General features: G+C 53.4%; 1 protein-coding gene across 1 annotated transcript in view; it reads left to right on the top strand.

Annotated features, from left to right (window-relative positions):
- Window positions 1–25,834, top strand: part of ACAN (aggrecan) — a 63,941-nt gene continuing 38,107 nt past the window's right edge. Inside the window, exon 1 of the mRNA XM_012643679.1 lies at window positions 1–309. The gene's annotated coding sequence lies outside the window, so the exon portion shown is untranslated. The remainder of the gene's footprint in view (window positions 310–25,834) is intronic.

Here is a 25,834-nt window from a genome sequence, read left to right on the forward strand (position 1 = left end):
TCTCTCTCTCCGCGCCCTCGCCGGCCGCATCTCGCGCGGGTGCCAGGGGGCTCCGGGCACGTTTCGGTGTCCCTTCCCTCAGCCAGCGGAGACTCCGCCACACAGCCGCTGCCGCTGCGGCCACCGCCCGAGGGGACCTGCGGAGAGCACGCCGGCAGGAGGAGGGGTGCGCCGCGGTGCGCAGCGCCCGCACGGAGCGTCGCCCCGGCCGCGCAGCGAGACCCGGGCCTCCCGGCCCCCGGAGCCCCCAGCCGCCTCGATAGGCGTGTGGGACTGAAGTTCTTGGAGCAGGCAGTCCAACTCTTCAAGGTAACTGTCTCCGTCCCTCCAGAGACGCTCTCCCAGGGCGCCCGGCCAGCCAGGAGCGGGCTGAGGTGGCCGCCTCTGTGCCGCCCTGGACATGTGTGTGCCGGGGGCTGCCCACACCCACCGGCTGCGTCCGCGGTGGAGTTGAGCAAACTTTCGGTCTGTTGCAGACTCAGAGTGAATGGGGCGAAGGAACACGTGAGGAGGGGCGCTTATCTCCCAGTCCCCCAGGATTAAGGAACAAGAGAGCCTTTACTCCAAACTCTTGTGTGCTTTCAAGTCCTAGGGTCTGGAAGGACCCACAGCTGACAGAATAGCGGCTTTAGAGTTGAGGAAACGTGGGTTCGAATCCCCGCCGTGCTACTTTTGAGCTGGAAGAGATGCTTCATCTTCCTGAGCCTGGGCCTGCCCTCTGTCCTCAGGGAAGGGGAGGCCTCCCGGGCAGGCATAAATGAAATGAGGTAGACAGTATGTCAGGTACACAGCAGGTGCCTAAGCTGAGACTGAGACAGACCGTTGGTCCCGCTTCCTTGGCTACTTGGCTTACTCCAGGGGCCACAGTGTACCTAAAGAGGTGGAGGGAAGCCCAGAGATTGGCAGAACGTGGGACAGGGCCAGCGAACTGCCGGCAAGGGAGGTCAGTGCTCTGAACATGCCGGTGTCCACCGAGAGGCGTTTCTCAAGGAAGAACGAGGAGGGGAGATGAGGACACATGACCACGGGCGGTGTTTCCAGCTCTGGGTTCCTCTGCCAATGAAGCCAATGCTGGTGGAGCAGGAACCCTTTCCAACCCTGGGGTTGGGTTGGAGGCTGCAAATGTGTCAACTGAGCCCACATTCTAGGCAGAGCAAGCTGTGGGGGTGGGGGCCTGTCTCCGGTTGGGGGACAGGATCCAACCCAAACTTTTCCATCATTATCCTGCTTCCAGTCTGTGAGCTGTGTTAAGACAGGATTCTACTAGGGTTTCACCATTAAGAAGCTCCAGTTCCTACATTTTGATTGATGGGTAAATTCCATTTCTGTGGGGGTGGCTGCCAGGAGGAGAAGGAGGAAGATACCATGCTGAATTGGGTTAGCATGGTGTTTCGTCCTGGGTGCTGCAGTGGGTGGGTGTCTGGCAGTTTAGGGCGAACTCTGGATCTTGGAAACACACTCATCTCATCTCAAGAGGAGGGCAAGCGAACCCAAAAAGGTGCAATGGCTTTCTAAAGTCACTCTCTGACTTGGGGCAGGACTAGAGTCTAGGTGATGCCACAGTCAATCCCTCATCCTGATTTGAGAGTCCAGAAGTCTGTACTCTAATCCTCATCTCTCTTCCTTGCCTTTCTGGTTGCCATGGACAAGGAGCGATGGGGCTGCCCGCGTCCTGGGCTAGGCGGTTTGGGAGGCACTGTGGGGATAGACGGCAGAGTTGGCTTGTCATCGCGGAGTCCAGGGGCCAAAGGGGATGACAAGCCGGAGGCTTGCTGAGGGTGGGAGCGTTGGGGGACGGGGAGGGCAGTATTTCTAACCTGAAGGAAAAACTTACAGAACGAAAGATCTCCCAGTTTTAAAAGTTTCAGATTAAATTATCAAAAGGCAGAAGGTATCTCTCAGAGGAATGCTGGAATTCCTCAGGTTATGCGGAGCTGTGTTTAATTTAGACGTACTCATGTATAGATTCTAGCGCTGCAGGATGTTCATTCATTCCCCACTATCTACTGAGCGCCACCTAGGTGCCAGGCTCTGTGCTCAGTGCTGGCCCACGGCGGATACTCGATAAACAGTAACTGTGAGGTGACCCAAGCAGAGGGCTCAGCACCGGCACTGCTGCTGGGCAAGTACTCAATAACTGTTTGGTATTATTACTACTATTATTATTATTATCAGTTCTAATAGTAAGTAGAAGTTTTTCTTTTCCTAGAATTTGCAGTGCAAATTGTACTTAAATGGGGATTCTTGATTTAATGTTTGAAAGCCCTCATCGCGCGCAGGCCCACCTCTTGCCCCTCCTCCCCATCTCACATGCGCACCCCATCCCAGGTGGCTCCTGACCCCTGCATGCCAAGGTGCTGCGCTCTCCCTCCTCTGAGAGAGAGCTCACCTCCTGCGATGGCGGGGAAGAGCCGGGAAGACGGGCAGCCTGGCGTGCAAGGCAGACCTGGGCTCGAATCCCAGCTCAGCCACTTACTGGCTACATGACTTAGATGAGGTTACTGAGCCTCCCTTTCCTCTTCTCTAAAGTCAAGATTTTCTAGATCCCCAGTAGGGGATTTTTGTGGGGATTAAAAGACACAATGTGGGTGCCTTGTCCAGCTGTCAGCGGGCACCACAAACCTTAATTCCTTTCCTCTAATGGCTCCTAGGTCCCCTTGGGATCACAAACCCTAAGTTCAGGCTAGTACCAATTTTGAATATTCTGTCTTGGTTGGAAGACTGCGTGTCCCAACTTTTGGTGTGATTTTTTAATGATGTCTTCTAGAACTGGGTCCCTCCCAAGGCCCATCTTATTGGGCACTTAGACCTCAGCTGAGCAGAGGAAGCCCTGCTTGGAGTCCCACTGCTGGTCTCTCTCTGCTCCTGCAGGAGTGTCTAGCAAGGATTTGTGCCGCTGCAGGTTGAGAAACAAATTTAGTGGGGGTTTTAATGAAATAGGAAGAATAGGTAACCTCATGGTGCCTCCCACCTAGTATGTAAGGGTAAGTATTATTTCCAGAAACTTGTATTTCCGTTCTATATTTTATAGCCCTCAATGAGGGTATGTGTGTTTATAATATAAATGTATCTATGAAAATATATACAAATTTTATATTTGTATCTTTTTTTTTTTTTTAACTTCGGGTTGGATTGCAGTCAAAAAAGTTTGTAAGACTCTGGTCCCGATGATGTTTCTCTCTCTGAGGACTTCCTGCCCCAGGGCTCCAGGTGGTAGGCTCTGGGGCATTCTTGCTGCCACTGTACCGACACCTGGACTGGACAGTGAAGGGTCCTGGGGTGGATGCTGGGGGTGAGAGGAAAGGCAGTTCAAGGAAGAGGACCCAGAATCAGAGAGGAAGAAGGGGTGGAGGACAGGTCTGCTTATGAGTGGACCAGGGGAGGGCACAGAGCCAGCCCTGCCCTGGGAAAGGGGTCTGAGAGTGGGGGCACATCTTGGAAACAGGAGCCTTCCTCTCCCGCTATCACCAGGGCCCGGCCCCGCCGCAGTCTAGGCCCTGACGGGAGCTTGGCTGCTGGCCTCTTAACTTAACTAAGCCCTGTTCAGTGGGGTAAAGGGGCCCATCTCTGTGGCGTCTCTCCTAGGGTGGCTGCCCCCTTCCCCTAGAGCCAACGGGACGCAGGCATCCCTGCGAGGGAGGGGTCGGTTGGAGATGCAGTCTGCAACAGAGGGGAGGGCCGGGCAGTGGGCAGGGCCCGGGAGGGCTGGATGGAGAAGCCAGAGTGCAAGCAAGAGGAGGACCAGGGAGAGGGGGAGTTTGTAAGGAAAACGGTAAAACGGTTCCTTTTTTCAAAAGTTGAATCCAGGGCAAGAACGGAAACGGTGGAGTTTACTTTTAAAAACTCAGAGCCTCCTTGTAAGCAGCCGAGTGTGTGTGTGTGTGTGTGTGTGTGTGTGTGTGTGTGCTGGGAGGGCGGGTCCTGCGGACTGGCCTGGCCTGTGAGAGGTGACTTCTCTCCCTCTCAATAGCCTTACAGTGTATCCTAAAGAAGCTTTTTGTTAAACTCATGAATAGGTGGATTTGGGCATCACGATTTGGATATTTGGTTACCTTTGAGGTTACATGTTTTTCCTTTTAAGACGTACGCTCAAAAAAGGAGCTACCTCTGCTGTGTAGGGTCGCTATTTGAGGGGAAAGGGGTTGCCTGTCTCTCTGTAATTGATTGACTTCAGGGGGGAGGGTAAGAAGGAGAAACACAGGACTGGGCGTGTCTGCAGTGCCTGGCCTGAGCGACTGCCCCTCCTCCACCCCTGCTCTCGGCAGTCCCAGACCACGGATGCCCAGGGCCTTCAGGGCCGGTGATGGCACAAAGGGGACCCAGGCCCAGAGAGGGAAAGGACTGTGCCCCAGACCACCCCAGAGTAGGCTGGTAAGGATGATGTGGACAGGAATCCAGACCTTCGGGGCCCTCGTCCCAGAGCATGCCGTGCTCACAGAGACCACTCATTCATTCATCCACGCGTCATTCTTTCAGCAGCACTTGCTGCGTGCCAGATACCGTGCTAGCTGCGGGTAACACGGCAGCAAATAAATCCACTCTCCCTTCTGCCCTCTGCCTACTCACAGTCTGATGGGGAAGACAGGCTGCAACTGACACTGACCCTTCATTTCTATGAGGCAGTGGTTCTCAACTGGGGACTACTTTGCACCCCTGGGAACATTTGGCCATGACTGGAGACGTTTTTATTGTCACCATGGGAGAGTGGGATGCTACTAGCATCGAGTGGGTAGAGGCCAGGGATGCGGCTAAGCATCACTGTACGGGGAAGCACCCTCCCACACACATGCAAAGTAGAGAATTATCTGGCCCAAAATGTCGAGGGTGCCCAGGTTGAGGAACCCTGCTCCAGACCTTCATTCGGTTACTGGACCGGGCCACCCCCATCTGTGGATAGGGGGCCAGAGGGAGGGTTTGGTAGACGACAAATGCGAAGAAAAAAACAACAGGCAGGGCCACAGTGGTGAAGTAGAAAGAACGCGGGCTTTGGTGGCCCAGATCTAGGCTGTGTGCCCTTGGGCGAGTCAGTCATCCTATCTGGGCCTCAGCCTCTGCATCTGTGAAATGGACTGGCCGGGCAGTTGTGAGGGCTCAAGATAAAGCAGATAAAGGACCTAGCACCAAGTAGGTCTACAATAAAATGGCAGCTGTTGTTATTATCTTTGAGGGTTTTAAAGGTTCCAGTATGGAAAATTACAGCATCAACAGGTTCAGTCATGTGATCATGAAGCCAAAGAAGATTGTTGTTTGGGGCAGGGTTGCCATAGCAATCCCTTCTGCTGGGCGGGGCAGTGGGTGATGTCAGCATCTCCCCCACACACAACTCTCAGCAAGGAGTCGAAGTGGGGAGGGTGTGCTCCGGCGGGGAGCCCGCTGGGCGCTGCCCTCCAGTGTGTGCAGTGGAAGAGCACTGTGCTGGGAGTCACATGAACTGGGCACTGAGTGGCTGCATGACCGAGGGGAAACTGCTTCATCTCTCAGCCTCGGGTTCCTGATCTACACGGATCAGGATACTAAGGCCTGTCCCAGGCCAAGATCTGGTGAGATCCCACTGCCCGTGAATGTCCCTTGTGGGGGTGCCTTAAAGCCAATGCAGAGACCTTTTGTGTCTGGCGTGCACTGTACCTAACCCAGTGCCAGGCACACACACCAGGCTAGTTGAGTGAATGAGCCAATGAACAGACCAGTCTTGACAAGAACACCATACTACCCGGATGGGTAATCCATAACTTTGCCACTCCTCCATCCCTCGCAAGCCCCCCAGGATTCGGGGTGGTTCCCAGTAAGTGCCAGGTCAGGTTACAACACCCAGACAACAGCGTCCTCTAGAGGGCACAGTGGACATAGCAACTGCACGGTGACAGTGCCAAGGGTTGGGGGTCGTCAGAGCTGAAGAAAGCCCAGCTACAGAAAGAGAACCAAATCAGGATCAGGAACCAGAGACTTATCTCAACGCAGGCATGTCATTGAACACCTCCACTTTCTTACCTGTAAAATGGAGTTGAGGTCACGGTAAATTAGGCCTGACTGAAAGCCGCTAGCCAAAGGGGTGGATTTGGGTAAATCGTCAAACTTCCCTGAGCGTCTGTTTCATAGAGTCAGAAAACGCAGGCAGAAAGGGATTGAGGGGTTGCCACACCGCCATCTTCATTGTGCAGATGGGGAGGCTGAGTCCAGAGGGGGAGGGCGCTTGGATGGGGGCACAGGCTGCTCTGGGCAGGGCCACCGCCTGCCACCCAGGCTTCCAAGAGGCTCCTCCCCTCTCACAGCAAGTCCCACGCAAGCCAGTAAAAGGAGGCATCAGATCGCAGAAACACTGTGCCATCCAATCAGAACCTGAGGGTGGACAGATTTGGTCCTAGGGCCACCCATTGTTCACCTGTGGGACATCTTCTGGCTCTGTCCCTCCATGTCCTCACCAGTTCCAGGGCTGCTTTTGGGGGAAAAAACCTTCCTAAGAGAAAAGTCCAAGGCAAGGGGGAACCCAGCCTCCCACCGCCCTCAGGGAACCTGGCTTCCTTGTCCCAACTGCAACCTCGGATCTGGTGTAGGGGGATTTTTCCCGGCAAAGTCTGGACCCTTGGCCTGACCTTCGCCCCACTCCTTCCCTCCCCCACCAGGTGCTCCTTCCCTCCACCAGCCTCTCACTTCCACCTGCGCGTCCAGATGGCTCAGGGGGACACCTGGATTTCACCATGACTCAGGGACATAGTGATGTTTCTTAGCTTTACAAGACACTGAAAAAAGGGCCTGGAGGTTGTCACTGGACGTAGACTTCAGTCCCTAGAGTTAGAAGCATCTGAGGAGCTTTTGAGAAATGCAGGTGCCTGAGCCTTAATGTGCCCCAAGAGATTCTGCCTCAGTGAGACGGGGAGGCGGGAAATCTGTGTTTTTCACAACCACCCCAGGTGATTCCTATGGGGTCTGGTTTGCGAGCCCCTACTCTAAAGCCCAGAGCAGTTCCTCCAGGCGCTGCGGGTTCCAAGCTCTTCTCTCCAGTCCTACATCTTGGGTCACTGGCCCTCCCCTCCCCAAAGGCAGAACTACGGCCTCTGCCCCCAGTTTGTCCTTTAGGGGAGTGAGAAGGTCAAGGCCTGCTTCCCCTGCCTCCTCTTTCCTGTCTGAGACAGGGGCCCTGCTTCCAGCATAGCTGTTCTTGACTTTGGACTGAAGCACAATCGTGCCTAGGAGCGAGGCCCAGGACCCCAAGGTGGGTTCTGCAGAACATGCCGTCCAAGCTCAGCAATAGGCATGGCACGTAGAAAGGGTCTCCGCCCCCAGAAACTCAGGGTTAAACAAAATTAAATGGGCCCATTTCCTGCAGGGTTTCTCAATATACTGATGGACTTTGGAAATCTCCATCAAATTTCTCAAATTGAATTTACCAGGGAGCTCTTTTTCCCTGTAGCAGACTGAGGGACTGTAGTGTAGAGAGATGCAGATCCAGGCAATGGGCCAGGTCGATGCTGCAGCAGGAATGAGGTGGGGGCACCAGGGCCAAGGGGCAAGCCCCGGGAAGGGGGAGACCCTACCAGTAGGGCTTAAAATCCCAAATCTCAAGCACAGTCACTGAGCCAGCGAGCCAAGCCGGCTCTACCTGACCCCCTCCCCGGCCCCCCAACCCCCCCTTCCACCGCACACCTGCAACCTTCCTTTAAAGGTTGGCCATGCTGGATGCTCCTTTTAGTTCTATTTTTCTGGATTTAAAAGACGTGAGGAGAGAGGTGGAGCATTCAGTGTGGCTTACCAGGGCAGAGTGGCGCCCCTTCAGCCGATTGCCGCCTCTGGACGTGTTGTCTATGCAAGCCTGGCTGTCCCAGTCCCTGTGTGAGCTGCAGGTCTAACCCTGTATGTTCTGCTCGCTTGTTGGGCAACTCCAGGGGGTGCCAGTCTGAACAGCACCCTCAGCGGGTGAACGGTGGCCCCTGGAGCTGAGCAAAGAGGTGCCCTGTCTGCATGCTTGCCTCTGCCCCCCATCCTCATCCTCGCCCATGGGCATCGCCCCCACTCCAGGCCCAAGGGCCCAGCCACAGGGCTTCTTCACCCCTCCCTGGGCCATCCATCCCCCTAAAGCAGCCTCCTTCTGGGATTCCTACTGGTTTCTTAAAGGCAACCCACGCAGGCTTCTGCTACGACTTGTTTATTAATGTTTTGCAGAGATGGCCCCTGGCTTGAAGGCCCTGATTGCTTGGATTGCCTTCACACCCGCTCCTGCGGGGGAGGAGTGTCCCACTCAGACCCTCCCCTCTGCCCTCCTCTCGGGGAGCTCCATCTGCCATCGAGTGACTCAGAGGCTCAGGGTTTATCTATGGTGGGGTCAGCATGACTTGTATATACCAGATAAGGCTCTGACAACCGTCAGTGGCTGGAAAATGGGAATCCCACCCCCTCCTTAGTCGCAGCAAGCAGTGTGTGGAGTGACTGCTCTCAGATGCAAGTAGCAAGATCAAGATTATTTGCACATCCCTCTCAGCTCTCTGGGGACTGCAGAGGCTCTTAGAAGACCTTAGAGATGGTCCAGTCGTGCTTAGAATCAAGCCCAGTCCCCTTCTTTGGCCTGTAGGCCCTAGAGCTGACTGGTGTCCCCTCCTCCCCATCACTCTCCGGCCAGTGGCCTCCCACTTCCTTCCCACCTCAGGGCCTTTGCACTCTCTGTCCCCTGCCTGGATGTTCTTCTCGTAGGGCTTTGCATGGCTGGTTTATTCTGGTCTTTCAGGTTCAAATGTCGCCTCCTCCAGGAAGCTTTTTTTGCCCACCCCAGCCCCTGGCCACCCTTTGTTACATTTTCTTTTAGCTTATCATTGTCTGGAAGCATCTGGTTGCTTGGTTTCCATGGCGGCTGTCTGCCCCTCGCCGCTCCACCAAGAACAAAAACTTCATGGACTGGAGACAGGAGCCCCGTCTGCCTTGCCCACTGTGTGTCCAGCGCCCAGGAATGCTTGGCACACAGGAGGTGCTCAGGACAAGTCTGCGGGCTGGACAAATAACTTAAGCCCAGTGCTTTTCAAACCATGCTCCAGGGAGTCTGGGGGTGGTCTATGACACCCTACAGGAGCCAGAGTGGAGGGTCAGGAGGGGCACAGCTAGCGATTCAGGGTCTCATCATAGACAAGAAAACTGGGACCCAGAAAAGAATATGCCTTCACCTTGGCCATGGCTCAGGGACTCTGCACAGTCAGAACGGCCACCACCTGGGCCAGCTCACGCTCAACCACCAGAGGGAGGAACCAATGACCCAACTGAAGAGAGGGATGGCCACTGCCATATGCCAGCCCCTCATCTTCCCAGCTTCCCTTAGTAGACATCATGGGGGAGCCACTGCCTTTAGGAATAAATTTACATTTTTAGTTCCTTCCACCTTTGGAGCCTCAAGTTCTGTCACTGGACTACCCAGCAGGCACCGTGGGCCATCTTTCCTCTCGTTCCCTTTACAGCCTTCGAGCCGCAGGGTCCCAGCACCTCTGTTGCAGGGTAGGATGCCGGCCAGGCACTGGGGACGGGACGGAGAATAACAGGTGGTGTCCCTGGCCACCCGGAGTCTTCACAACGGGGGGACCTCAGTGGGCACCTCCCCTCAGCCATCACTGTCCACCCTGAGTGACACCTCACCTCCACCCCCGGGGGGTGCTTCCTGAACCTCCAGTTCCGTCTTGTCTTTGCTCAGTTGTGCTGGTGACTCTAGCACATTGTCACCAACATTTTTATTCCCAGCTCAGGAAGGTCACATCCAGCACTTGGGCTCACAAAAGGACCCATTAGGCCATTGTCTTCTGAGAGCGGGTCAGGTCGCAGGGCTCCAAGTCCAGTTTGGTCGCTTCATCAGCAGCATGACCTTGACAGAGCGGATTAGTCTTGCTGTGCCTCAGTGTCCTTATCTGTGAATTGAGTATAATGACTCTCACCCTACAGGTCTGTGGGGAGGGTAAAATGAGATAATGTAGCTAAACCACGGTACCTCACACAGAGCAGGCACTCTCCAAGCAGTAGCTGCTGTTGACTAAGAATATCCCCAGACCGGTTCCTGGCATCTCTGAACCTGACATTTTGATAGGTGATCCTGTCTTAGCTGTGACTGCCTCCTTTTGCCCAAAATGAAGTTCCTCAGCTGCTTTCCTTCCCATTTATGCTCTTAAGATAGTCGCACCATCTCTCAGCAGAAAGGGACCTCAGGAATGTGAGAAGAGCCACATGTTGTCTACCTGTTCAGCTAGGGGACAGGGCAGATGACGAAAGCCAGGTCTGGTTCCTGATAGGCCTGGTAGCCACAGCGGGCCCTGTTGTGCCCAGGGCTCCCACATGCATGACTCCAGAGGGTGCCATTCCATCATGGTCCATGTGAATAGAGGCCCGTGGAACTGTGCAGTGCACGGCCTTCGCAATTTTACATGTCAGCGCTGATCGTACCCCGCTCCTTCAACCATTCTGTGGGACCACAGTACAGACGCTACACTACAAAGGACGCGTGAGCAAGAATCCCTCTTCAGGTGTTCTGACTGGCAGCCAGCGTGGCCCTGCCATCAGGAGGGATATGAGGGTGGGGGCTGGCGCAGGAGTGGGAGCTGCCTCCGTCCTCCTCTCCTGGGACGGGCAGTGGAGAATTCTCAATGCACCAGAAGAACCTCTGATGGTTCTGAGCAGGTTAAGGCAGCTGAACAGACTTGGTTCTGGCTCTGGCTGAAACTCTGGTCTTTCTTGTCCTATGTGTACCTTAGAAGAAAAGTTGCATTGAGTGCGGACAGGACAGAAACTTTGAAAAAACTTTCACTTCTGGGATTTTTCCTTAATAAATGGCAGGATGTGGGATATGGTTCTCTCTTCTCCTGGTTCTGTTGGAAATAGAGAAATTGTGTATCAGTGGGGATGGAAGGGAGATGGAGAGGCCAGACCAAGGCCAGGAAGCCAGACCAAGAAAGTCACAAAGGATTCAAAGCAGAAGGGCAGATGAGAAAGATCTAGAAAGATCCATCAAGAACAATCCCAAGGACCGGGCGCAGTGGCTCACACCTGTAATCCTAGCACTCTGGGAGGCCAAATCTCTTGAGTTCAGGAGTCTGAGACCAGCCTGAGCAAAAGCAAGATCATGTCTCTACTAAAAACAGAAAAAATTAGCCAGGTGTCATGGTGCACGGCTATCGTCCCAGCTACTCGGGAGACTGAGGCAGGAGGATCACTTGAGCCCAGGAGTTTGAGGTTGCTGTGAGCTAAGCTGATGCCATGGCACTCTAGCTGGGGTGACAGAGTGAGACTCTGTCTAAAAAAATAAAAAGTAAAGGAAAATAACAATCCCAAGACATGAAATGTTCTGTCTCCACTGAGAAAAGACAAAAGGAGAGATTTAGATTAAACATAAGAAATAGCTTTCCAAAAAATGCTAAGTGACCTGGAGGTTGACTGCCACGTGAGATTGAGGAATCTCCTTTATTAAGAAGTTTTTAAACGTGTAGTGGCATTATAATAAAAAGTTACCCTTTGTATTGAATTTGTTTCCTAGGGCTGCTGCAACAAAGTGCCACAAGCTGGGTGGCTTAACACAACAGAAATTTATTGTCTCAGTTGTGGAGGTGAGAAATCTAAAATCAAGGTACCGACAGGGCCATGCTGCCCCTGAAATCTGTAGGGAGAATCCTTCCTGGCCTCTTCCTAGCTTCTGGTCATAGCTGTCAATCTTTGGGATTCCTTGGCTTGTAGCTGCTTCACTCCAGTCTCTGCCTCTGTTGTCACTTGGCGTCCTGCCTGTGTCTGTGTCTGTGTCTTCACATGGCCATCTTCCCCTCTGATAAGGACACCAGTCATCTTGGGTTAAGGGCCCATCCTAATGACCTCATCTTAACTTGACTACATCTGCAAAGACCCTGTTCCCAAATAAGGTCACATTCACAGGTGCTGGGAGTTAGGGCTTAAACACATCTTTTTGTGGTGGGAAGGGCTCGATTCAATATATAACACCCTTTATCAACTTGCTGCTGTGTCTTAGACCTGTGCTTCATCTGAGAGATTTAAAGGAAGTTGTATCAGGCAGACAGATTAAACAAATGATGCACTCTCCCATCGCTCAACGCTTTAATGCTAACCGGCTACCGGGCAAGTTAGGTAGGAAGGATGTAAATGCTCTTGCATGATCTGAGCTGAGCTCCCTGTGCACACACACTTTACACTGAAGCAGCAGAAAGTTCTGTGAAGTGGGACTAATTATCCCACTTCTATAGATGATGAAATTGAAGCATCGCTGGTAAGCAGTAGGGCCCGGACTTGAACTCATGACTGTCTGATGCCAAAGCTCATGGCTGCCTGGCTATTTCATGCACTACGCTCACAGAGAAGGTGAATTTCTCACTCTTAACCCTGACCTCTAGCATAAGAAACAGAAGCAAAGAGGCCTCTCACCTGGTCTGGGCCCCACCGGTCACAGTGTGTATGTAAAGGCCTGTTTATTCCTGCTCAGCACGCCGAAGAATTCGTGTGGATTCCTTTGGCTTAGGGTCAGGGCCACCCTCAGGAGACAGAGGCCGTGAGCTGGAAAGACCCTGGGCCCAGAATCTGTTGAACACGGGGACAGAAGAAAATTCTGTTTCCCAGCAGATTTGTGAGAGTTTGAACACATAGCTTACTTTCTGCCCGACTGAGACACTTACCCGCCCCCCAATACCGCCAGCAGACTGCCACCTCGGTCACTGGGGTGACCAGTCATTGGCTTTGACACACAAAGTCCAGTTCTCCTGATGGCCTGCCAGGGCTGGAGTTTATTTTCTCCTGTGATTGTCTTGAATGTAGATTTTTTTAAAGGATACAAAATTTTACTTTATTTTTAGAAACATTTTTCCTTAAAACAAAAAAAAGTAATAAAGGACATCATAGAAAGTTTAGGAAATAGAAATGCTCAACATGGAAAAAAAATCTACTATAAACTTACTACCCAAAGAAAACCAGAATTAAGTTTCTGCCTGTCTCTCTAGTTTTCTTTTCCATGAATAGATATATAGAAAAGTAGAATGGAATTGTCTTTTTACATATTATTTTGCAGCTTGCTTTTTTTTTGCTTATGGGATAGCATGAACATGTTTCCAAGTCAGTAACAATTTTGCATACGTCAATGTTCTATGTGCCGGGCTCTATACTAGACACAGTAGGGGATAGAAAAGAAGGAATAGAAGTTTTCCCTGCTCTCAAGGAGCTCAGCCTAGGTAGGAAAGAGACATGCGTGCAATTAAAACCACTTGCAGGATGATGCAGAGAGCCCCAGCTCTTTGCCCCAGCACTGCAGCTGACAGTGCAACTGTGGGTGAATTTTTCCATCAGGGAAAATCAGCACAGCTGCTCCACCAAGTTCGAATGGGTTTAAGGCTTAACTCCAGCACAGCGTCATGTCATTGAGGAGAGAACACTTCAGTGAGACACTCTGCAGGTGCTGTTCCTGATGGGTGTGTGTCCCTCGTGCGCCAGAGACAACAGACTCAAATTTTCTATTCCCAGAGTTGGCCTCAATTCGCTTGTTCTTCTCATGGCGTAGCATCCTGAGACACCAAGCGGGTGTCTGGCATTTGATGATATGTATTTCTCACACGACATGTCCCTTGTAACAAGCCAACCAATTCATTTGCTGCTCAGATGAAGAATCAATAGTCCGACCCAGCAATGGAGGAAGGATGGTTGTGTTGGACTCACTGGGAGATAGCAGGGGGGTCTCCAACATGGTGCCTTCCTAAGAGATTTTCAAGGGAAATTTTGATCATACCTGGTTTCTGCCTTGTGTGGGCTCTAGAGCCTAACCCCATGAAGATACAGTTCCTCTGTGGAGTGTGTGAAGGAGTCTTAGGTTGCTGAGGCAATGTAGTACCTGGGAGGACCCTGTACATGTGAAGGCTTCCTTGGATATGTAAAGCACTCCAGAAAAAAAAAAGGAATGTGTTCAACTGGAATAGCACATAAAGGTATCTAGATACTGTGTTGGATAGGGCTGGTGATCTCTCTCCTCAAAAGCAAAGATAGTAGTCAGATGCATAGAGACAGAAAGTAGAATGGCAGTTGCCAGGGGCAGGGAGAAGAGAGAAGTGGGGGCTTATTGTTAAACGGGTGTAGAGTTTCAGTTCTGCAAGACGAAAAGAGTTCTGGAGATGGATGTAGTGATAGTTGCACAATAATGTGAATACTTAATGCCGCTAAACTATACACTTAAAAATGGTTAAGATGGCACCTTTATGTTATGTTTATTTGACCACAATTTAGGAGAGAAAAAGAGTCAAATTTTAAAAGTCAGGAAAGGTAGCTAACTGCAAGGAAGCAAAAGGCGGCAGAGAGCCTGAGTCCCTAGAAGGCACTCTCGGGAAAGCAGCTGCCCTGGCACCCTGTTGGGAGGCTATTAGGCAGTACAATCCCGCCAGCCTCGCAGGGGACAGTCACACAGCAGGGAGGGCTGGCAGAGAGCTGGGGACATGCCAGAGACAGCTGGAAAGGGAGGAAGCCGAGGGGGAGGCAACGCCATGTCAATGTTTGCAGCCCTCTGCTGACCTGGGACAAGTTGGGAGTCGGAGCGGGTCTGGGAGGGGCGCGGAGAGCAAGTTTTGCCTCTCCTGGGGTTCGAAGCCTTTTCCTGTAGCCCAGGGGTGCCTTGGTCCTTTGAGTCCAACTTTGAAGCTGAACCCGCTCCGTGTGCAGAGCCCTCGTGCAGCAGGCACCCCGCAATGTCTGCGACTCGCATCCGCGATTTAATAAAGCTGCAGACAGATTGTCAGAGGCCTTTTGATGAGTAGAACAGACCTCGGGGGATGCCGTCTTCAGTGCCCTACACCGTTCCTGGCACATACTCCGGAAGCCGGGGAGAGGTCACGAGCACAGCTCTTGGAGTCAGACCAATCTGGTTTGAATCCTGGCTCTGACCCCCGCTGGCTGTGGGATTTGAGGTAAGTTATTTGCCCCCTCTGAGCCTCTGTCCACTCGATTCTAAAATAGGACTGGTACCCGGGCGCCCCTCCCGGGACTACTGTGAGTGCTGAATGAGATGATGGATGTGTTCAAAATGCCGCTGGGCACCGTGCCTGGCGTGCAATGAGCCTCAGTACATGGCAGGTTCTAGAGGAAGTCGCTGTGACAGGTGCTATGGGCGAGGGAAGACCCAAGGATGAGCAAGACCCCGTGCACACCCTGGAGGGCACAGTCTCCTTGCAGAGGCAGACAAGTGCCACAGGCAGCGTGTGCCCCCGTTGTGATCGAGGCGCGTCAACTCCGTCATCATGAGGGCATTATGGGGAGCTTAATGGAGGAGGGGCCGGCCAGCAAAGAGAGCGGGGGCTGCAGTTTCCTCCTGACACGTACCTTGGTCATTCCCTGAAACGCTGGGAGCCCCCCCAGTGCCGACAGAGTGAAGCCAAACTCCCGTCACAGTCTGGCCAGGCGTCGTCTCCAGCGTTGTTTGATCCTACACCACTCGGACCTGCTCGTCTCTGCACGCCTTTGTGTGTGCAGCCCCTTCCCCCAAAACCCCCCTCCCCAACCCCGCAAAGCCAAAATCCAAAACCGACCCCCAAAGCCCCTTCCAAACCCCCCCCCTCCTCAAAACCCCCCGGGAACCCCCAACCAAGGGCAAGCAAAACCCGCCCCCCCCCAACCCCCAAAACCCCCCCCCCTTGCCCCCCAATGAAAAAAAACCCCCCTAAGCCCAAAGCCTTAATCAACGAACCCAACCCCCGGCCCACCCAAGGAACCCCCGGGAAGGCCGCAAAACCGGGCCAAGGGGAACCCCCCCCAAACGTACACAGAGCCTTCCGCGTGCTGGGTGTTTGACAGGGTAAAGGGGAGAGGGAGGAAAGCCAGGAAGTGCCTGGGACTTTTCTGGATGAAAGGCGATCATTCCTGCCACGTGAGGGCCGGAAAGAATGCTCTGCCCAGAAGGGAAAGCAGTGTCCTGGAAGGATGACCGTGGGATGAAGAGGTCTTGTCCCCTGTCCGCTCAGCCAGCACTGAACCATCCTGGGCAGGACGTGATCTGAAGAAGCAGGAAAGGTGCCATGTGGGAAAGTCCCCAAGGCCACCCTGTGATTCAGTAATTTGCTAGAGGGACTCACAGAACTCAGCAAAGCCATGGTACTCACAGTTATGGTTTATTACGGTGAAAGGACACAGATTAGAATCAGCGAAGGGACGGAGCACATAGGGCAGGGTCTAGGAGAGGCCAGGCGTGAGCTTCCAGTTGTCCTCTCCCAGAGGGGCTGTGTGGGCGGCACTGACTTCTACCAGCAAACATACGTGCCACCACCAGCATCGCTAACCAAGGAAGCTCACGTGACCCTCAGTGTTCAGGGTTTTTATTGGAGGTTGGTCGTGTGGGCATGGTGACCTTAGTCTCCAACCCCTCCAGAGGTCAAGTTGACACCTTGTGGCCCAAGGCCCCCACCATACATCACACTGTCAGCATAGACTATCCGGCATGGCCCAAGGCCCCCAGGTAGACAAAGACACTTATTAGGCAGGACATTCCAAGAGCTTGAAAGCTACGTCGTGGCCGCCAAGGGCAGGGCCCAAACCTTTCTCTGGGCAAGGTTAATTCGTTGCTGCACAGAAGGAGTGCTCCGTGAATACCCTGAAATAACACACAAAATCCCGTGAGTGTGGGCAGCACTTCCTGAGAACTGTGTCCACAGCTCCCATCAGCTCTCAAAGAAGAACATGACCCAAAAGAAGCTAAATGGATATTTTCTGTACTGGAAGCAGGGGATGCAAATTAGGGTGAAAAGAATGAGGTTTGACTCCAAATAACCCATCTCTTTCTCACCCTTGACTGGATCCCAGGACTGAACTCCAAGAACCTGAGCATCTGCCCCAAAACTTTACGGGATTGGGCTGGGCACCCTTTGTTTCCTTTCAGCCATGCATCTGGCCTTCCTTTGCCTGGGAATTCAGCTGTGACCCCCAACACCTGGTGGTCCTTTCCGGCAAGCAGGCATTTCCACCAGGACTCTCGGTTTCCAGAAACCTTTACTGGAGATTGCTTTTTAAACCTGGGCTCAATTTCCACCCAAGAGGCTACTGAGGAGTCCCGCTGGGTCCCCCAGCCTCTTCCCAGAGAGGAAGGATCTTTCTGTCCTGCCAGGATAGCAGTCAGGGCCAAGTGGAGGGAACTCAGCTCTTGGCCCCAGATCCCTGCCCCAGGAAAGGTGCCTGATGGAAAATTTGGGCTGAAGGACACGCCTTTCCAAAAACCCAGGTCTGATATTTACACAAAGTCTGAAATTAATGCAGAGAAAACTTCCAAGTGCCTGGGCTGGAGTGGAAGGCTGAGAGCAGGAAGGGCAGGTCCCTAGTACCAGGGTTTTTTTCTACAGAGAGAACAGGGCAAAACTGAATGTCCCTGGGTGAGTGAGTCAGGAGCCATTAATCACACCCAGGGCTTCTCCGCTTTACAGCAGTTTTCCTGGGAATGTGCAGTTGAGACTGGGGGAGGGAGTAACGGGGAAAGGCGGATGGTGCTGTGCCAGATTCCTCCTCCGAGTGCCCACCCTTCTCCAGGCACATGCTTTGGGGCCATCGACAGCTGCAGCCACCCCATCCTCGGGAAGCACCAGCCGTGGCCAGCCTTCCTCTCAGTGCCTGGACTCAGCCTCACTGCCGGCCCCCTGGAAATGCAGCCTTCATCGTCTGACACCCCGCTCTGAGCTCTGTTTTGTCCCTGGATGCTGTCTCTGGGGTCGCCCACTACTCCCTGCTCGATGGCCCCAGGCCCAAGCTTCCCCACTCCTGGTCCTCTTTTAGCAGGAGAGGAGTGAGAATGGATGTTTCCATGGGCCACATGTGCTCCAGCCCCACTCAGAGTTACCCTCCATGCTGGGCTTCTAACGCACTCCAGAGCTGAGGAGACAGGAATGCTTCGAGATCAGGTGGCTCCTGACAGTTATCGTCAGTGTTAACAATCCTTCCATTCCCAAACTTAATCCACATGGGACATTGCCTACTTTTTAAGATGTGTTCATTCATTCACTGAACAAATCCTTGTTGAGCACCTACTATGTGCCAAGCACTGTTCTAGGCACTGGGAATACGGCAGTGAGCAGAATAGACAAAAGTCCCTGCCCTCATGAGTGTACACTCAAGTAGGGAAAACGTAATAAACAGAAAAGGACAATAATTTCAAATTATGAAAACACTGTAAATAAAATATAGCAAGGCAACATGATGGGGAGGGAACAGGGTGGTCAAGGAAGGGACATTTAAACTGGGGCTGGAATGATGAAAAGTGGCCAGCTAGGGAAAGATCCAGAAGTGTGTCCCAGGAAGAAGGAAGAGCAGATGCAGAAGCCCTTGGGAAGCAACAAGTGTGTGTGCTCAAGGCACAGCTAGAATGTGGCTGAGCCAAGGGTTTGGGGAATAGGGGTATGAGATGTGAGATGTGGTCCGAGCGGGGAAGGGGGTCAGATCATGTGGGGCCTGTAGGCCCCGGGAAGGGCTGGATTTTGCTCCAGGAACATTCATCCTCTTCTGCGCTGAAGTGCACGGGCCGGGCGCCTGTTTGCATGAAGCCACCCCTTCTGACCTAAGCTCCGCACCCGCTCATTCAACATCCCCGTATGATACAAGCCCCTTCCCCCATCCCCTCCTGCCACCCCGTCCAACAGGATCACACTGCCCAGGGGACATAAGAACCTCTTTTGGGTGATTTGGAGGGAATAAGAAGAAGTTCAGAGCTGTCGTCGTCATTCCCTGCCTCTCTTCCTAACTGGAAATCAGCCATTTCCAGAGGCCTCACCCATGGAAATTCTGGCCAGAGATGCTAAGAAACTTACCCAAGCTCACCTAGGTAGCATGTTATGAGTCAAAGGTGTGAATTCAGGTTGTGTTCTTAAGGTACCTACCTTCTAGCATACCATGTTGTCTCCCAGGAAACTTGAGAAGAGGCCATTCAGGAAATTGCATAGAGTCTGGGTTCAGAGTGGACCCCAGGGAGAGGATGAAGAACAATGTATCTCTTGTCACAACAGATGCAAGTCAAAGGGTATTACTAGCAGGGACATATATTAGTGGGTGAAGGGAGTCAAGGCAGAGAGGCCAGATAGGGAGAAAGTCATGCCATCTTCTGAAGTATTTTCTATGCTGTGTGTCCTGCGCCATAGCCTGCTCCTTCCAGGTCCCCACTGTGCCCACCCCACCCCCACCCACAGACAGGCAGGGCCTTCACTGAAAGCTCACACAGGCCTTCAGCAAACCAAGGCCAGCTCTGTTTTTATTGTTTGACCAGCGTCCTCCTGGTTCCTGGTCAGGACAATGAGGTTGGCCACAGACTGGCACTGGCAGAAACAGCTCCTTGGGCTGGTTTCTGAAGCTGAAATTTCGAAGAGACCTCGGAAGTCCCCTCTCCCTGTCCCTCTGTGATCGGCAGCACAGGAAGCAGCAGGAGTTGGCCAGCAGTTCCAGCTGCCAGAGGTCAGAGCCCTCCCGTGGCCGGTGGGGGGACATGAGAAAGGGTCAGAGGCTCAGCTCCAGGGAGGGCTGTGCCGATTACCTGTGAGTTGGCTGGTAGGAATCCAGATATCATTGCACGAAGGGTGTTCATGCTTTTGTAGGTGCTGGCTGAGACAGCCCACTGAATCAGGAATGGCTCGATTAGAGCTCTTTTAAAAACCCATTCTGAACAACTCTGAAAGGAAGTTACTAAGGACCGTCGCCGCCCTGCCGCGCAGCAGTGGGTTTGTGTAGGAGCCATCTTTTGGGGGGCCCTTGGGCAGTTTGCCTGAAGGACGCTGGGGAAGAACCGCTGTGTGGGGCCGAGGGAGTCAGTGTTGCAGTAAACCTCTGGGAACACGGGGAAAGCCGGGATCCAGAGCCCTGGCAGGGCCCCTCCGTGTTGACAGGTCCGAGAGCGGTTAGGGCTCCTGCTTGGGAGCCTCCCTCCTCCGGGCTGGCATGATCCTCCCAACTCTGCCATGTTCCAGGAACTCTGCAGCCTGAGGCTGCAGTTTCACTCTCTGATGAACTAAATAGGGATGCCTTTCCCCCTCTACCAACCCCTAAAACCTTCTGGATCTGAAATTCCACAAGAATATTTCCCATCTCCCCCTTGATTGAAATATGTTTGTTGACTGAATGATGGAATGAGTGAGTAAAACTAGTGAATGTGGAGGGACTGGGAATGTTGAGAAAACCATGGGATTTGTAGCCATAAGATGTGGATTCCAGACCAAACTTGGCCACTTACGGTCTGTGTGACCTTGGGCAAGTTACTTAACCTCTCTGAGCAGTTGTCTTACTATCTATAAGGTGAGGGTAGCAATAGCTATCTTTGCAAGATTGTCTTAGGATGAGAAACAGCAGGTGTACAGTTCTAAGCATCGTTTCTGACTTATAGCAGCCCTCATACAGGTGGTCCTTACATTGTTCGTGAAACCATGGCCTGAGTTGATTCTGGCTTTAAGACGCCCACTGTTGCCTGAAGGCAGAGAGGGGATGGCTGCCCTCAGCAACCACGGAGAAGCTCTGGGAGCTCTGTGGCAAGCCTTGTGTCACTGGAGGCAGTGGTGGCAGCATTGGGCTCTTACCTTATAGTTCTCAGTTTTATATGAACCCACGTCCTACACCCAGTCTTGGGGTGATTGCAGGAGTGAGCCCTAGGCTAACCAGAGTTGAGGGGGGTTCCACTGTTTGCTATCATTGCAGATCAAATGACCATTCACTGGAGCATCATTTAAAGTAGATGTAGTTGCAGATTGTGTGTGAGGGTCGCTTCCTATCAAGCTGGCACATATTGGTTGAGTGGCTGCCGCGTGCAGAGACTGAGCTGGGGCCCACGGCAGGCGCGCTGGGCAGGTGCGCTGGATTAAATGCAGTGATGGCGTGCACAGTGCGGGCGGTCTCTCTCCTCAGTGGGGCGGGGGTGTCCAGCCAGACAAGATCTGCGAAGGCAGACAGCACTCACAGCAGCTCCCATTTAACTCCCACCGCCCTGTGCTGTGCGATCGATCCTGTCTTACCGGCACGACAGAGGCCAGGAAGTTGCGCCTCTGAGGGGTCAAATGATTGGGCCGAGGTCGTAGCTCACATGTAAGTGTCAGAGCTGCAGCTTAACCAGGTCTGTCTGGCTCCAAACCATGCTCTTTCCACCACACAGCCCTGCCCCTAGCCTGGCCGTCCCCGGGCCGCCCCCCAAGTGCCTGGCCTAGTAGTTTAAAACAAGCCAGATGTGTTCATTAATAAATTGGCTGCAACAACAAGAAATGACAAAGGACACGGGCAGAAAGGAGACAGTTTCAGGCCGGGTACCTGGGGAGAGTTTCCAGGATGCGCCTTTGTGCTGGGCCTGAGAGAAGGGCAGGATCAGGTCAGACGTGGGGCTGAGGAGAGAGTGTTCTGGAAGGACAGAACTGTGTGAGCAAAAGAGACGGGGAGGACAGGGCCAGACCAGAGCTCAAACAGGGCACTGCAGGAGAGGCCCTGTGCCTGAGGCCACATCAACAGAGGGTCTCAAGCAGCAAGGTAGCCAGTGTGACCTACAGGTATGACGCCATCTGGTGGGATGTCATTTCTCCATTTCTTCCTTCCAAGTACTAACCAGGCCCAACACTGCTTAGCTTCTGAGACCAGACAAGGTCAGGCGCGTTCCTCCATGTCTTATTTTCTTCTCTCCCTGCTCCACCACCTGAGCCTTGCTGCTCCCCACAGAGCCCCCCCTCCCTCCTCGTAGACTTGGGCCTGGCCCGCACAACTGCGCAGCTCCCACTCTGCCTTCCCCGCCCCCCAGAGGGGGCCAGACCTGCCCAGAAAGGGGGCTCGGTGGCAAGCAGAAACCCCCGTGCGTCATTGCCCTGGGTGTTGGAGCAGAACAACAAGGGATGAGCTGTCCCAGCCACTGAGGGAGGCGGGACGGGTGAGATGCAACCCATTCTGTCCCCCAAAGAGGGTCGAGCTCTCCTGCACCGCACGGAGCTGGCATTTAGAATCTGAGAACTCCAGGGCCAACTCTCCCAACCTGCCTGCCCTTCAGAGATGGCACATCTGAGGCTCGGGGTCATGCAGCCAGTTTAGTCAGGGTCAAGGTTAGGACCCGGAGCCCACTTACTCGTGTCTGCTATCTGGGCACAGGTGTGTCTCCCCCAGAGAGGCTGTAAGCGGCTCCAAGGGAAACCTTCCTCCCCCTCACCGGGCCCCTCTGTCTCAGCACAGAGCTGCCCACAGACCAGCCGGGACAAGACCGTGGCCTTGAGGGGTCTATCTACAGCACGCTCCACCCCGCTGCCCACTGCCGTGTCCAGAAGACCCACTTCACTGCCCCGAGAGCGGGAAAACACCTGTGGATTTTATTTAAGGTGCTGCGGTCATGACAGAGCAAGCAACCAATTTGGAATAGGGAAATCAATGATATGGAAAAAGGCAGGCTGGGGGAGTAAGGAGGGGGAGGGAGAGGAGGGAGAGGAGGGAATACAGAAAGTACCTTCATGGTTTTGCAGGGGTAAAGCTTGCATTATGATCCCAACTTACAGATGGGAAAACTGTAAACTGAGGCCTTATGTGAGTTCCCCAGGGAGTTAGGACAGAGCTAGGACTGGAAGCAGCTTCTTGGGTCCCCCTTTCCACACCGTCCCGCCGTGTCTGTTCAGAGTGTGCGGAAACCTGGCAGCCACAGTCGGGGTCACTCTGGCACTTTCCCTGTGCTGGGTTTGAAATCCCTGTCTCAAGTGCGCATGCCAGTGCGTTTGTGCGCAGCTGTCGGGGTGGTCCTGTCCATGAATGAGTGACAAGAGAGGAGGCTCCGTTGGAAGATTAGTCTGCAGGTAAGTGACATGCCGTGGCCGGCGGCAGAGGCAATGAATGACCTTGGTTCTCTCAAATCCCTCCTGCAGGACTTAAGTCAGGGACACAGAGCCACTCGGTCACTGGCAAATCTTACTGGTCCACAAATTACCAAATTAACAAGTTCCAACAAAGAGGTGTCACATGTCATTTTTGGTTGTTCCTAGCACTGTGTGAGTTAACACAGAGGGTTTTTTAAGGCTTGATTTTCAGTATAGAGGAGATCACAGTCTGCTTGCGAGGTGGTGTTTAGCACACAGAAAACAGCAGGGGAAGAAGAAAGTGCTAACGGGGGTGTAGAGGCAGCCGCAGTCGGGGCAGCAGAGCCGCGGGGCGGGGCGATGAGGCCCGTGGAGGAAGCGGGTGCGCAGGGTGGGGCGGGGAGGCATGTGTTCACCCCCAGCACGGTTTGCCGAGTCCGCACTGCGGTGGGCTCCGCAGGCCGGGAGAGTGACATGCAGATGGACATGGCCCAGCCCCGCCCGAGGGCTGGCAAACTGGCCTCGGCTGCAGGCCCAGCCTCAGTGTGCCCAGGGGCACTGCAGGACAGCAGCTCACGACTGTAGTTACTTCCAGTGGTGTGCTGGCAAATCCATTCTCAGAAAGGAAAAGGAAAAGAAAAAGAAAAAAGAGAGCTCTCCCCTCATTTACAGTTTGCTGATTGCCACGGTGTGAATACTCTCATCATGACAAATTCCAAGCTACCAGTGTGATGTCACTGAACAGAGAATCGGAAAGAGATGCTTAAAACTGGCTTTTGCCGGCTGGTGCCGGTGGCTGTAGCACAACGCTGGTTCTCCTTGGAGTCCTGGGAAGGGAAGACCTTGATTGTCACTCTGGGCTGCACATGGACTGTGACCTTTCCCAAAGTCACATGCTGCACTGAAGTGCCATCGTTAGTTGAGAGAGCCATGGGCATCACGAGCAGGCAACGTATCTCTAGCTGGGGTTTAGGACGGTCAGGTGGGAGTAGTCAGGTGGGAGTACGTGCTCAACACCTGTGAGCCTCTGTTTCCACGCCTCCTCCCTCTGAGGCCCAGGGTTGAAGGAGATGACTTCTGAGATGTACGGGCCTCCATTTGTTTATCCACTCATTCAGCAGACGTTTCCTGCTTGCCCTCTCTCTGTGCCAGGCATGACACTGGGTGCCAGGGAGACGGTGGGAAACCAGGCAGACAGTCGCTACCTTGTGCAGCTTGTTAATGCTGGAATTATGAGCGCCAGGCCCCCTGGCGCTGGGTTCTGGTTTAGGCTCCACCTCCGACCTGCCACGTGGCCTTGAACAAATCGCTGAACCTCCTTGGGCCTCAGCTTCTTCACGTGTAATTGAAGGAGTTGGACTTGAGGTTCGCTAAGGTCTGTCCCAGACCTGACCATCTGTGGCTCCCAGGAGGAAAGAGAGGACCAGAAGCCACGTGAGGAAGGGTTGGTTGAGGGGACCAGGAATATCTTCATGGAAGAGCAGCAGGCAGGAGAGCAGATTGGACCCCTGAAGGTCTGTCGTGAGGTCCCTGAAAGAGAAGAGGACAAGTTTCGTGCGGCCCCTGCTGGTGGTGCTGATGGATGGAAATTGTGATGGTGGTGGGCCATTTGGCCCCATCTTGCAAGCTCTTGAGGACAATTAGAGCTGCCCAGCCATGGAGTGGACCACCTGGAAAAGGAATGAGCACCTGCCATTCATCAGAGGCTGAGGACCACCTGCCGGGGCTCCCTGGCAGGGAGGCCATGACTGTAAAGCATCGTGATCATCAGTCCTGAAGGAACAAAAAATGTCACTTGGCCCATCGTGTTATAGGGAAAAGGCAAAGAGGATGCAAAAAGGTCACACTTACAAAACACACAAGTGGATGCCTGAGGAAAACGACTAGAAAGAAGACTATCAAAACACCAGCAATGACTGGATCAGGGTTGTGAATGTTGGTGATTTTTTCCTCCGTTTTCCTATTTTCCAAATGTTTGGTAGTGTGGTGATGTTGTTTTTCAAACAAAAGCAGTTTTATTCGTTATGGACAGTCATCTAGTTCAACCCTCATGGCGGGACAGGAAGCCTCCCTGTAACCGCTAAACTCTCTTCCAATCCCCATTGAGGCTGGATAAGCAGGGAGGGGGAGGAAGCTGCGCCGCCAATGGACGCCCGCTGAGCGCCAGCCCCTGTGCTGGGCCCAGAGCCAAAGACACAGGGCCTGGCCTGGAGGAGGGACGAAACTGTCCTATCCTCTCTCAGTCCTTGAAACAGCCATGGAGCGGGTCCTGTGTTACTAAGCAGTAGGTGGCCAGCCAGGACCCAGGTCTCAGGGTCTCCACTGTAGGTGTTGCTGGAAGAGGAAGTCAGGTCTGGTGGGTGAGCTGCCTGTTCAATCCCATAATTTGATAGAATCAAGGCCAAAGCCCTGGCAGGTAGACATCGTGGGATGGAATCTAGCTGACAAGAAGGCAAAGGGTCTTCCTGTCTCCAACCATAGGGCACATATGCACACACACACAAGCAAGCACACACACACACACATACACACACACACACACACACACACGGGCCCGGCTGAGGTTAAAAGCACCGGCAGGCTTCCTTTCTCCGATCAAATCTCCTAATGACTCTTTCCGAGAAAGCAATTCCTTGATGATCAACCCAACACACGTGGCTCTCACCCGGCCTCCACTCACATCCACTTCCTGCTTCCCAAACTCCTCTTCCCCTTCAGTGCAGCCCCCCGTCCCCGTCCCCCTCCCCCACCCAGCTAGGCGGTCCCCTTGTCACCTCCCGATTTTGCTTCCCATGGAGAAAGGCCTCCCTGTTGACAGGGCTGTGCCGGGACTTGGGCTGGCAAAACCAGTCTCCTCGCATAAAGGACTCAGTGAGTCCCGGAGACACTTGGAACCCGGACAGAATGGAATTTCTCTCTATTTTCTTTACAGCTGAGAAAACACACACAAACACAAGAGCATATTTATTGCGATATTTCTATCCCAAAGTTTGTCTTTAAAAAAAGAAGAAGAAATAAAATTAGTTTCTCTGCCCACTCCAGCCCTTCCCCACCCCCCACCCCCTTTCATGCCTTCCCGTCTCCTG

The sequence above is a fragment of the Propithecus coquereli genome, unplaced genomic scaffold, assembly GCF_000956105.1.
Source record: "Propithecus coquereli isolate 6110/MARCELLA unplaced genomic scaffold, Pcoq_1.0 Scaffold20, whole genome shotgun sequence".
Lineage (NCBI taxonomy): Eukaryota > Metazoa > Chordata > Mammalia > Primates > Indriidae > Propithecus > Propithecus coquereli.